Source organism: Eucalyptus grandis, chromosome 7 (assembly GCF_016545825.1).
Source record: "Eucalyptus grandis isolate ANBG69807.140 chromosome 7, ASM1654582v1, whole genome shotgun sequence".
Lineage (NCBI taxonomy): Eukaryota > Viridiplantae > Streptophyta > Magnoliopsida > Myrtales > Myrtaceae > Eucalyptus > Eucalyptus grandis.
This window is the reverse complement of record NC_052618.1, coordinates 46,977,873-46,991,333: the sequence shown is the minus strand read 5'-3', so window position 1 is coordinate 46,991,333 and position 13,461 is coordinate 46,977,873. Positions and strand designations below refer to the sequence as shown.

At 36.9% G+C, this 13,461-nt stretch overlaps 1 long non-coding RNA gene across 1 annotated transcript; it reads left to right on the top strand.

The window, feature by feature from the left end:
* The first annotated feature begins 11,877 nt into the window (after positions 1–11,877).
* Positions 11,878–12,330, top strand: LOC108957022. The gene is made up of 3 exons (XR_001983438.2): positions 11,878–11,892; positions 12,083–12,087; positions 12,297–12,330. It is a non-coding gene; the product is annotated as an uncharacterized LOC108957022 (long non-coding RNA).
* The last annotated feature ends 1,131 nt before the right edge of the window (positions 12,331–13,461 follow it).

Here is a 13,461-nt window from a genome sequence, read left to right as displayed (position 1 = left end):
GCAAAAGAAGTCTGGGATAGATTACATATCACCTATGAAAGAATTGATCGAGTGAAAGAGACCAGAATCAATATTCTCCTCGGTCAATATGAAGCCTTCAAAATGAAATTAGGAGAATCTATAACTGACATGTTTAGTCGTTTTACAGAAATCGTGAATGGTCTTCAAAATCAAAGTCAACCAATTTCTGATCCCATGAAGGAAAACAAGTTACTGCGTGGACTCTCCAAGGATTGGAATCACATAAAGACCTCAATAAGAGAGACACAAAGAATCATGCCACTATCTGTCGATGAGTTGGTTGGAACTCTTCAGTCTTATGTAGTGGAACGAATCAATGAAGACGAAGATCCTAAAGGTAAGAAATCCATTGCATTAAAATCCAATGATGATTCTGATGTCACAGATTCTGAAGACGATATGGATGATGAGGAACTTGCTCTCATGATAAAAAAGATTCAGAAAGTTGAACAGAAAAGGAAGAAGATTCAATCCAAAGAAACAGAGTTTTCAAAAGCAACAGACCAAGTCTATTGATGATGATGAATCAAACAAAGATGTAGTCTGCTTTGAATGTAAGAAAAAGGGACACATCAGACCCAACTGTATTCTTCTGAAAAAGAAGAAAGGAAAAGCTGAAAAGTATCAAAAGGCTCTTAAAGTAGAAACCTGAAGTGATATAGAGTGTGAAGAAAGTGATGATGATTATGCCAATATATGTCTGATGGCACAATTGGATTCAGATTCAAACTCCGAGACAGACTCAGATTTAGACAGTGAATATAAGGTAAATAATTTTAAAATCCCTGTTAAAGTTTCCAAATACATTGATGAGCCGTGTTTTAGTCTTAAGACTTCTCTTAAAAGGATTTTCGAACTTAAAAAGGAAAACTCTGCACTAAAACAACAAGAAAATATTTTGAAAGAAAAGTTGAAACATTTAGACACGAATGTTTCTACTCTTAAAGAAAGCGAAGATAATCTCTTGAAAGAAAATGCATTTTTAAAAAATGACTTATCAAATATTTCAAAAAGATTCTCAATAGGATCGAGAAACTTGAAAAAATTCTTTCAAGACAAAGACCTTATTTCAATAAATCTAGTTTAGGAATGACAGCGAAACCATTCATTTAATTGATTTTCCTAAAGTGAAGGAAAGAATTAAGTAGAGACCTTCAAAGACATTTTACAAAAATCATTTTAAAAAAGTATTTGTAAAACTAGTGGGTCGAAATGCTCTCAGATGTTCAAAATGTAATAGTGCATATCATTTTGAAAAAGAGTGTCATATGGTTTGGAAACCTGTTAAGAAAGTATGGCAAAAACCGCAAATCATACTAACACTAATGGACCTAAGAAAATATGGGTACCAAAGAAAGCTTAAGTCTTTTTAAATGCAGGTCACTATCAAGAAAAAGGTAAAATGGTATCTGGATAGTGAATGCTTAAGACATATGATAAGAGACTCAAATTGCTTCATTAAGCTCGTTCAAGTAAATGGTGGAAAAGTCTCATTTGGAGGAAACGGCAAATGAAGAATTGTGGGATTTGGAACTGTAAAGATTGGAAAGCTCACAATAAGCAATGTTTGCCTAGTTGAAGGACTCAACTACAATCTGCTCAGTATTAGTCAGCTGTGTGACACTGGTTTTAAAATCAATTTTCAAGAGGGAATATGTTCAGAAACCAGTAAAGACTCTACTCAGTCATTCATGGGCCGAAGACATGGAAATATCTACCTCTTGGATGTTAAACCAGATGAATCACAATGTCTAATCTCAATTCAAGATGAAGCGAGTTTATGGCACAGAAAGCTTGGGCATATCAATATGAAGCAGATAGCCAAAATTTCAGCAAAGAAGCTTGTTCGAGGTCTACCCAAATTATCATACCAAAAGTCTGATCTATGTACACCATGCGTATTGGGAAAGCAAGTAAGAAATTCCTTTAAACCAATAAATCAAGTTTCCACTAATTGTGTACTGCAGCTTCTGCATATGGATCTCTTTGGACCAACTAGAACTCAGAGCATTGGAGGTAAGAAATATTGCCTAGTAATTGTGGATGATTACTCACAATTTACTTGGGTATATTTCCTGACAAGTAAGTCTGAAACATTCTCTTACTTTAAAAAGTTTGCTAAAAAGGTTCAAAATGAAAAATGGTATGTTATCTTGAGTATAAGAACAGACCATGGAGGTGAATTTGAAAATCAAGATTTTATAAAATTCTATGATGAATCTGGTTTTCAGCATGTGTTCTCTTCTCCATATACTCCAGAGCAAAATGGAGTTGTGGAAAGAAAGAATAGATCGCTTCAAGAAATGGCTAGAACTCTTTTAATTGAAAGTAACATCTCTTCATGATTTTGGGCTGAAGCAGATTCAACAGCATGTTACATTATCAATAGAGTTTTTCTAAGGCTTATTCTTGAAAAAACCCCTATGAGTTATTCAAAGGAAAGAAGCCTATTGTTTTATATTTTCATGTGTTTGGATGCAAATGTTTTATATTGAAAAATGCAAATGATAGAGTTGGTAAGTTTGAAGAAAAATCAGACGAATGCATCTTCCTTGGATATTCTACCTCAAGCAAAGCCTACATAGTCTATAACAAGAAGAGTCAATCTGTGGAGGAATCAATGAATGTCAAATTCCAGGATTCTATGCAAAATGAATCTGCTCAGACTCATCTTGAAGAATTTGAATCTACTCCAGACTCTACAAAGTCTAAATCTCAAGAAGCAACTCGGACTACGAAAGACCAAAGAACAAATGGTTATTGAAGATTCAAATGAAGGAAGTGATCATCAACCGACAAATCGGGACAAGGACCCCGGTGCCAAAAGTTGGCACAAAGGGACACTTAAGTGCCAAAAGTTAAAATGTACACTTAAGTGCCAAAATCGGAACAAAATGGATCACTTGAGTGCCGTCCGCCAAAATCCGGCTAAAATGCCGACGTGGCATTTTTCCGGCGAATGAAGCCCAAAACGACGCCCATTTTTTACACGCCGACATGGCCAAATAATGTAAAAACGGCGTCGTTTTGGGTTCATATGATAAAAAATAATATAAAAATTAAATAAATTAAATTTAAAAATAGATTTAGTTAAAATATTAAAAAAATAATAATTTTAATAGTTAAAATATTTAAAATCACATTTAGTTAAAATATTTAAAAAATAATTTTAAAATTAAATTTAGTTAAAATATTAAAAATTAAATAATTTTAATATTAAAAAATTTAAAAAATAATTAAAAAATAATTTTAAAATTACATTTAGTTAAAAAATTTTAAAAATAATTTTAAAAATAATTTTTAAAAATAAAAATTTTAATTTTAAAATTTAAAATTAGATTTAGTTAAAATATTAAAAAATTTAAATTAAATTTGGTTAAAATATTAAAAAAAATAATTTTAAATTTAAAAAATTAAAAAAATAATAATTTTAAATTTAAAAATTAAAAAAATAATAATTTTAAATTTAAAAATTAAAAAATAATAATTTTAAATTTAAAAATTAAAAAATAATAATTTTAAATTAAAAAAAAAAATAATAATTTTAAATTTAAAAATTAAAAAAAAATAATTTTAAATTTAAAAAATTAAAAAAATAATAATTTTAAATTTAAAAAATAAAAAAAATAATTTTAAATTTAAAAAATTAAAAAATAATAATTTTAAATTTAAAAAATTAAAAAAATAATAATTTTAAATTTAAAAATTAAAAAAATAATTTTAAATTTAAAAAATTAAAAAAATAATAATTTTAAATTAAAAAAATTAAAAAATTATCAAAAATTTATAAATTAATAAAAAGGGGAGGCAGTAATTAGCCACCGCCCCTTTTTTAAATTTTTTAAATTTTAAACTATTACTTTTTAATATTTTAAATTTAATTTAATGTAAAATTATTATTTTTTAATATTTTAACTAAATCTAATTTTAAAATTATTATTTTAAAATTTTTTATTTTTAAAGTTATTATTTTTTAATATTTTAACTAAATTTAATTTTAAAATTATTAATTTTTTTATTTTTTAACTAATTCTAATTTTAATTTTTTTAAAATTTTTAACTAAATCTAATTTTAAAATTTTTTAAAATTTTTTTAAAATTATTATTTTTAAAATTATTATTTGTTAATATTTTAACTAAATTTAATTGTAAAATTATTTTTTTAAATTTTTAACTAAATCTAATTTTAAAATTATTTTTTTAATTTTTAGTTTTTAAAATTATTATTTTTAATATGTTAACTAAATTTATTTTTAGCATTATTTTTTTTTAATTTTTTTAACTAAATGTAATTTTAAAATTATTATTTTTAATATTTTAACTAAATCGAATTTTAAATTTTATTTATTTAATTTTTATATTATTTTTTTACCATGTCAACCCAAAGTGACGCCGTTTTTGCATTATTTGCCACGTCAGTATGCAAAACGGCGTCGTTTTGGGTTCACTTCGCCGGAAATTCGTCGGAAAAATGCCATGTCAGCCTTTTGGTCGGACTTTGGCTGGAGTGGCACTTAAGTGATCCGTTTTTCTTCGAATGTGACACTTAAGTGTACCTTTCGTAACTTTTGGCACTTAAGTGTCCATTTGTGCCAACTTTTGGCACTTGAAACGTTCTTATCCCCTGACAAATCAACTAGTAACTGGAAGCATAAGTCCAGTCATCCCAAAGACCTCATTATAGGCGACATTAATGAAGGAATTCGCACAAGATCTAAAAGGCGCGAAGAGTCTAGTGCCGTGGCTCTTATTTCTGAAATAGAACCAAAAAGCATAGAAGAAGCTTTATCTGATGAAAGCTGGATTGAAGCTATGCAAGAAGAACTCGGACAATTCGGTATTAATGATGTCCGGAGTTGACTCCTAAACCAAAAGGTAAATCTATTATTGGAGCTAAATGAGTTTTCAGGAACAAGATGAACGAAAAAAGTAAAGTCGTAAGAAACAAAGCAAGACTCGTGGCCAAGGGATATACATAAGAAGAAGGAATAGACTATGACGAGACTTACGCACCAGTAGCAAGGTTAGAAGCAATTCGATTATTACTTGCTTTCGCTTGTTATAAGAATTTCAGTTATTCCAAATGGACGTCAAAAGTGCTTTCCTGAATGGATTTATCCATGAGGAAGTCTATGTGGAACAACCACCTGGGTTTGAAGACCCAAGGAAGACAGGACTCGATTTGATTGAAAAAGCCTTGTATGGATTAAAGCAAGCACCTCGAGCTTGGTACGACAGGCTGAGTAAGTTTTTAATTCAAAATGGCTTTGAAAAAGGTAAAGTAGACACTGCTCTATTTATCAAAAGAGAAAGCAAAAGTTTTCTACTTGTTTAAATATATGTTGATGATATCATTTTTGGATCATCTAATGAAAGTTTGTGCAATAAATTCTTTAAGTCTATGCAGGATGAATTTGAAATGAGCATGATGGGTGAACTAACCTTCTTTCTTGGACTTCAAGTGAAACAATTGAAGGAAGGGACTTTTATTCATCAAGAAAAATATGCTAATGATCTTGTCAAAAAGTTTGGACTGAAAAACTGCAAAAAGACTGATATACCAATGTCAAGTTCCTTGAAGATAGACAAAGATGAAGGAGGAAAGAAAGTTGACCAGAAGCTATACAGGAGTATCATCGGTTCACTTCTTTATCTTACTACTTCTAGACCTGACATTTTGTTTAGTGTTTGCATTTGTGCCAGATTTCAAGCAGACCTTAAAGAATCTCATCTAAGTGCTACAAAGCGTATTATCAAATACATTGCTTCAACTTCAAGCATCGGCCTTTGGTATCCTAAAAAGGGAGACTTTACTCTTCTTGGATATTCAGACGCAGATCTAGCCGGTTGCAGAGTTGATAGAAAGAGCACCTCGGGTACCAATGCGGTTACTTGGAAGGGACGGTGTCTTGGTTTTCAAGGAAGCAAAATACGAGCTCTTTCTACGGTAGAAGCAAATATGTAGCTCTTGGAAGTTGTTGTTCACAAATTCTGTGGATAAAACAACAATTAAGAGACTTTGGAATTGAAGATTCATGCACGGAGATTAACTGTGACAACACTAGTGCAATCAATCTTACCAAAAATCCAATTCTTCACTCAAGAGCAAAGCATATGGAAATTCGACATCACTTCATTAGAGATCATGTTCAAAATGGAGAAGTTTCGATTCAGTTTGTTGACTCAAAGAACTAACTGGCGGATATATTTACGAAGCCTTTGGAGAAAAATCAATTTGAAATCATTCGTTCCAGACTCAACATCTTGAAGTTTGAAGAAGTTAAAGTCTAGAGACTCTTAGTCTCAAACAATCATGGTTCTTGATTGTAAGTCATTTCATTTTCTCTTTTATTAAATCTCGTAAATGTACGATCATTTATCCATTCATAATTGATTTATGCTATCTTCAATTTCCGTGAAAAGTGCAATTTTTCCTTTTCAAAAGAGTTAATGGCAGTTATCTATTTTTTTAAAAAGCCAGTTATTTTTTAAAAAGGTATCTTTCAACCTTCCTTTACGACGTTTGGCGTTCCCCCGTTTTGACTAAGCTATACACAGTCGATTCCTCTTCACTTAACTTCAAAACCCTAAAAGGCATCGATCTTCCATTCCTGTCTTTCTCCCTTGTTTAATCTTCGAAAAAGTTGTCATCTTTCTTGGGAAAGTTAAGCAAGGAATCTCTCAAAGACTGAGAAAGATGTCATCTTCAAGAAAATCTTCAAGGATTGCAAGCAGGGACCACGCCGAATGAGTAAGGGGCCTACTCACTTTGATCTCACCGAGGAAGAGGAGTCACCAAGTCAGCAGCAGAGCCCACAACATTCTCAGCAGCGTCATTCTCCACCATCTAGTCCACATAATGATGTTCATCAACAAGAGGAAGAAATCATCGAAGACGTAGATCCTGTAATAGTTCAAAAGCCGTCTTTTATTTACAAGCTTTACCGTGCTTTAAAGAGCATTGGTACTCCATTGAACTACATCGATGAGTTTCTTAAGGACAAGGGATATGGGAATGAGTACATCTTTTTGCGAAAAATGGAGAGTTTGGAAATTGCTCCTAAGGGGTTGGCAGAAAAAACCCTTGCAAATATCCCAAGTGATCCGCGTGTTGGGGGATTTAATCCGATAGATGGAAATGATGATGACAGATTGTACAAAGAATTTCAACCGAGGATGGGTGTTGCAGCGAAAATTCGAGGAAAAAGAACAGAGTTGTTTAGATCAAAGGAACATAAGGATCTATACTCCAAATTGTTGAAGCGTGGGGTGATAAACCCTAAGAGTGTGGATTTTGATTTCTTTGATGCTGTGAATGTAAATTTGAGGGAAAAGTTTAGTTTTCTTCAACTTGAACAGTTTTGTTTTGACACCACAGAAGCCTATGCTCAATTAATTGCATATTTCTATTCAAATCTTAGTTTCTTGGATGCAAATAGCATCTCCTTCAGTGTCCGAGATCAGGACTTTGTAGTGGATATGGATATGTTGGCAGATGTGATTGGGGTTGAGAGAGGGAGATATCAACCCATTAGTGTCTCTATAGCTCGTGCCACATTGGAACTTGTTAAAGACAGAATGACAGAGGGAATGATTTCCTACTCAAGGATGCATGCGTTCAATATTCTGCTTCACAAAATTGTGATTAATTGCCTCAAACTGAAATCAACTTCCAAGACTGATGTTTCTAATTCAGAGGCAAAGCTGATGTACGCCATCAATGCTGGGAAAAAGTTTTCTCTTCCTCACACTATTCTGTTTCACATGTATAGAGCAGTGGTGAAGGACAAGGGCCAACTTCCTTATCCAAGTCTTGTGTCAAAGATATCCAGACATTTGAATATTCAGCCTCCACAAATTCTCTGCGTTTGACCATGTGACAAAATGGTGGTAGGACTGAAAATGGTGTCCAAAATGTGTCTGAAAGAACTCGACAAGGAGTTGGAGAAATTTAAGAAGAAAACCCCTGTCAAATCTCATCAAGTCTCTTCTGCAGCGAAAAGAAAAGGGAAGGAGCCCATGCTTGCTCCATCCAAAAAGAGAAAAGCTCTCATTATTGATGAAGATGATGAGGATGACCTCACAATTTCTGCTATAGCATTGAAGAAGCTGAGTCGTTTTGTTCCAGAATCAATAGAACAACAGGAGAAAGAAGCAGAGGAGAGAGAAGAACATGAGAGAGAAGAAGATATAGAAGCAGAGGAGAGAGAAGCAGAAGAGAAGGAAGAAAAGGAGAAAGAAGCTAAAGAAAAAGAAACAGACGAGGAAAGGCTTGAAGAAGAAAAAGAAAGAAAAAATCAAGAGGAAGGAGAGCATGAGGAAAATTCTTCTCCACCTGAAGTCATGGAATTAGGGGGAGATGGTGAAAACAGATGAATGTCCTCATATCCTGTTACCAGTGAAGGAGTCAGTCGCTCTCTAGCAGATCCAAAAGACATTCATGCCTCTCAATTTCCTGAGGAGGGACATGGTGCTTTACCATCGTCTGCTTTTACCCCATCAAATCGCGCCGAAGCCAGTACGCAGACTGATAACTCAGCAGATTTTCGTAGAATCATTGATGTTCTTTTGGAATTGCGGGGTCAGATATATGCTTTGGAAAGCGAAGTTCAAAACTTGAAGAATGCAGGACAAGCTTCTTCCGTTTCATTGTCGATCGATCCAAGCCCTTGCTCTTGATTCAAGCCAATGCTAAAGGTGAAGAGGTGGATCAACTGAAGGAAGAATTGAAAAAGCTGGAAGGCATCATCCAGTCCATGGGAGATTTCTAGCTTGTTCGCATTCCCAAGCAAACTTGACTCCATTCTATTCCCATCTCAACCTTTTTTATGATGACAAAAAGGGGGAGAGATGCGAGATTTGAAATGTTTTGAACTTAAACTTGTTGAATTTTTAATTTGTTTTGTTTTGATGTGTGACTTATATGTCTGTGTCTGGATGAGGATTGATTGAACGTGGATTTGGATTGGATTTAACTCCTACTTATATTAAGTATTATTGATATCTTATAAATGGCTTTACCCTTATTCAAGACTAACCTATTTTCTGTGGTTGCAGATTCTAGTGTTATCATTAAGCCATTAATCTTTATAAGATATCCATATTTGCTTGAGTAATATTTTGCAGGTCAAAGTTATTCAAATCTGCAGGAAAGTTTTGTCACCATCAAAAAGGGGGAGATTGTTGGAGAAATCTTTTTGGAATATTTTGAAGCTGACAAAACGTTTCTATCAGTCTACTCTGAAGTTTTGCAGACTCTACTATTAAAGTCTGAAGACCTCCGGACTACTAGACTCAAGACTCAAAGTCTATTCTCATTGATAGTTTCTAATCCGTTGAAGAAAGGCTATCAAGATCTACTTCATTAAGGATTTAGCCTTATCGACTGGAGAAGATCTCTTGGCTGGAAATGACATAACGGATTCCTTTATTCAAATCAAGTATGATTAAAGATCCGATGATTGGCGAAGTATTCTTGGAAGGTTCTACTTATGGAAACCAAGATCCTGATTGTATGGGTGAGCACGATTGATGGCTATCAACATGTTCCTTTAATAGCTCAAATAATCTTCACAATTGATTCTGTCCAACGGGAGGATTGGAAGAATTCCTTTGGTAAGTGCCAACGGGTATGATGGCACAAAGGAGTATAAAAGGAAGACATTCCAGGTGTTCGAGGAGTGTACGATAGAAGAATTCCAAAGTCTGAAGCTCTTTGATTCTTAGTCAATTCATTTGCTGAGTGAAATCTTGTACTCAAAAGAGAGTCTATACTTTGAGATACCTTGAGGAAGTGTGATAGAATATTTACACTGTGGAATCAAGGGAAAACAGTGCTGTAAATCTCTTTTGTTCATAGTGAAATCCAGCCGGTGGGCTGTCAGTGTAGAAGAGTGGACGTAGGCTTGAAATAAGCCGAACCACTATAAACCCTGCGTTCAATTTTCTCTTCCCTACTCTCTGCTTTACTTTGTTAACTAAAGGAGAGCTTCCTTTCTATTGTTTGCCTAGTATTGCTTTCATATCCCGAGAAATTATTTAAACACCTATTCACCCCCCTCTAGGTGCTATTACTAGCTATATCACATAGTGGGCTTGAGATCCTGAAGCTTCTGCAGCTTCTTGAACTCACATCGGAACTTCTCTAGCTCCCTTTCTTTTGCCTCGAGCTCTCGATCCTTCTGCCTTATCATCTCATCCCTTTTCTTCAACATATTCTCCATCTTTGCCTTCTCAACTTTCAGCTTCTTTATCATATCTTGCATCTCATGCAATTTCTTTTCATGACTGCTTGTTGGCATTTGCTTCTTCGAGTTCTCCCTTGGCTTGCTCTTATTCAGGGTCGTGATGGAACCTGTCCAATTATCCAACTCAACTATACAAGCTGTTGCAAGCTCTTCTCGTTCCTTCATTGCAACAGGCACTTGAAAGTCTCATTCTTCTTCGCTTTCAATCTCCTCCTTGCAAGAAGTGACGACATTTCCTTCTTCTCGCCTGTACCAACAGAATTTGGCAATATGTCCTACCTTGCCACAAACGTAGCACCGTTTGCTACGCCTATTGTTGCTCTTGTCTTCATCGTCATCATTGTCGCGATCTTGACGAGCTCCCCCTAGCTGATAACCCTTCTCTTCTGGTTGCCTTTGCCAATCTCCATGATTTTTCCATGGTTTGCCATCTCTTGCACCTGCTTTATTTCTATTCTGGCCCTTGAACCCTCTTTTATTACTAATGTCGCGACCTGCCCTCGGGGGGGAGGGAGTAGGTTTAAGGGTATTGCCTAAAGGACGGGCCTAAGGCCCATGATCAGGCGCGGGCTCTCCCAAGCCCATACCCCGCGTGACATTGGGATATTCTTTAGAAATTTTGCACAAAAGGAGTCGCCACTAGCCTATTGGGGTCGGCTAGAAACCAAGTGAGGTATGAGAGTATACCTCACTTCCTACGCAACCAGAGAATCTAGGTTCGGGGACTTGATTACACTAATTAATCAATTAGTGCCCTTTCGGTACCTAATCTTGTTCATTTTAACAAAATGATTTTTGACAGGCAATTTGGATTAATTTTATACTTATCCACTAACATACGAGATGATCATGCGGGTGCACAATCATTAAAGTAATAATCATAACTATCAAGATCTTAATTGCCATAAAATTAAACACGTGCAATCAAACATAATTAGATATGTAAATTAAACATTTAACATAATCAATATACGAGCACATAAAGGTCTAATTACGCTAAAATGGCAATACATGGCAAGTCCTAATCAAACCCCCATCATTTTTGGATTTTCGAATTTTTTAATTTTTAATTTTTTTATTAATTTATTAATATTTTTAATAATATTTTTAATTTTTTTTTAATTTTTTTAATTTTTTTTAATTTTAAATTTTTTAAAATTAATTTTTGATTTTAAAAAAAAAGTGAACTGGGTCGGGTTCGGCTCGACCCGACCCGGTCAACGCGGATCGGGTCCGGTCTCCGACCGGACCCGAGTTCGGTCCAAATAGGGGGGCGGCCCGACCACCTTGGTCGGGCCTTTCTTTGGTTCGAATCGGGCCCAACCAGCGGGCCCAATCTCTTTTATTTAAAAATGAAGCCCACAACTCCCTAAGCCCACAAGTTCTTAAATCCCTAAGCTCGCAAGCAAAAACAGCCCAAACCAAGCCCCAAGTATACTCGGCCCGGACATGAGAAAAACCCTACCCGGTTCGTTTTCACCCGACCCGGCCAAGATCCGGTTCGCCTCCTCTCTCCCTTGCTGCTTTGCGGCGCTGGAGAAGGACGTTCGGGACGCCGACGACTTGGTGGCGGCGACGCGGTGGACTGCAGGTGAGACGGAGCGCGGCGGTGACTGGTGGAGACGTGGCCAGGAGCAGCAGCGCGGAGGTGTGGGCCAGTGCGGGGCTCACTCGGCGGTGGAGTGACGACCAGCTCGTCTGCCGTCGTCGGGACTCGCGAAGACGCGGCCGAGGCGTGCGGTGGCTAGGCGAGACGGGATGCGGCGGCGAGGAGGAGTGCGGCGGCCGGCGAGGATCGCAACCGGGAGCGAGAGGCGGCGTCGTGGGGGCTCGGGATCTAGTGCTTGGACAGGAGGGCGGCGGCTTGGTGCAGTGGGTCACTCAGATTGCAGCAGTGACGATGCGCGGACGCGCGATGCCACGGGGTCGCGCTTCGGCACGGCAGATCTGGGCAAAGGCGAGGCCGGCAGATCTGGCCAAAGGCGGCGTTGTGACTTCAGGGGCGCGGAGTAGTGGTGGCCAGCAGAGCAGGAGCAGCAGCGCGGAGGTGTGGGCCGGTGCGAGGCTCGGACGGAGGACGGTAGGCGGAGGGTTCGGCTGGTTCTGGTGTTGAGGCGGCGAGGAGGGCGGCGGTGAGGATGGCGTCGGGCGCGCCGCCGCTGCCCTCCTCCCCTCCGTTTCTTCGGATCCGGGTTCCCGGTAGACGGCGACGAACGGTAGGGACGACGACGGCGAGTCTTCTTCCACTCTCTCTCTACCGATCTCCTTCTCTCACGATGCCCCTCTCTCCAGCTTTCTCTTCTTCTGTGTTGCTGTCCCTCCTGCCCCCGATCCCCCTCCGTTCCTTCTATTGCTAGGGTTTCACCGAAAATGGAGGAGGGAGAAAGCGGCATGGGCCGGGCCAAGGCGAAATCCAACCCGGCCCCTTCCATGTCTTTTTTTCTATTTTTTGTTGTTTTGTTCTTTTTCTTTTTGTTGTTTTGTTATTTTTCTTTTTTTCTTTTTCTCTAATTTTTTATGTATTGGAAAATAAAAATTAGGTGTCAACAACTAAAGAGGGCACTTTCATCCTCCTTAATTGAGACCTTAGGGATTTGTTTATCTAAAGCCTCTTGATTGGCCAATATATTTTCCAACTCTGTTAGAGTTGGCTCATTTGCCCATCCACGGGTGGCCGTAACAATATCATCATATTCCAGCCTTAACCCGTGAATTATTATTCTTCTCATTCTTGTCTCAGAGATGGCATTCTGAGGATCTAATTTTGAAATTTCTTCGCAAATAGATTTAACTTTAGAAAAGTATTGACTCACTGTCATATTTTGTTGCGAGATTGAGAGGAGCTCGTTCTCCAGGCATTGTAACTTGGCATCATTTGTCCTTGCAAACAGCGTCGCCAAGTTATCCCAAGCCTCCTTTGGGGTCGTCGCACTCTTTGTGTTGCAATAATTCATCATCAACAGTCACGGCAAGAACGTAAAGAGCCTTACCTGACTTGACGTTCCACTTTCTTAAATCACTATCATTTGTGGGTGGTGTGGTATTGTTGCCGCCAACAATATCCCATAAATCTTGTCCAAGCAAATAATACCGCATGCGGGTACTCCAATTATTATAATTAAAGTCATTGAGCTTCTCCATCCTGTTCACCAGACTCGAGAAGTCCACCATGGTGACTTGAGTATAATGCCCC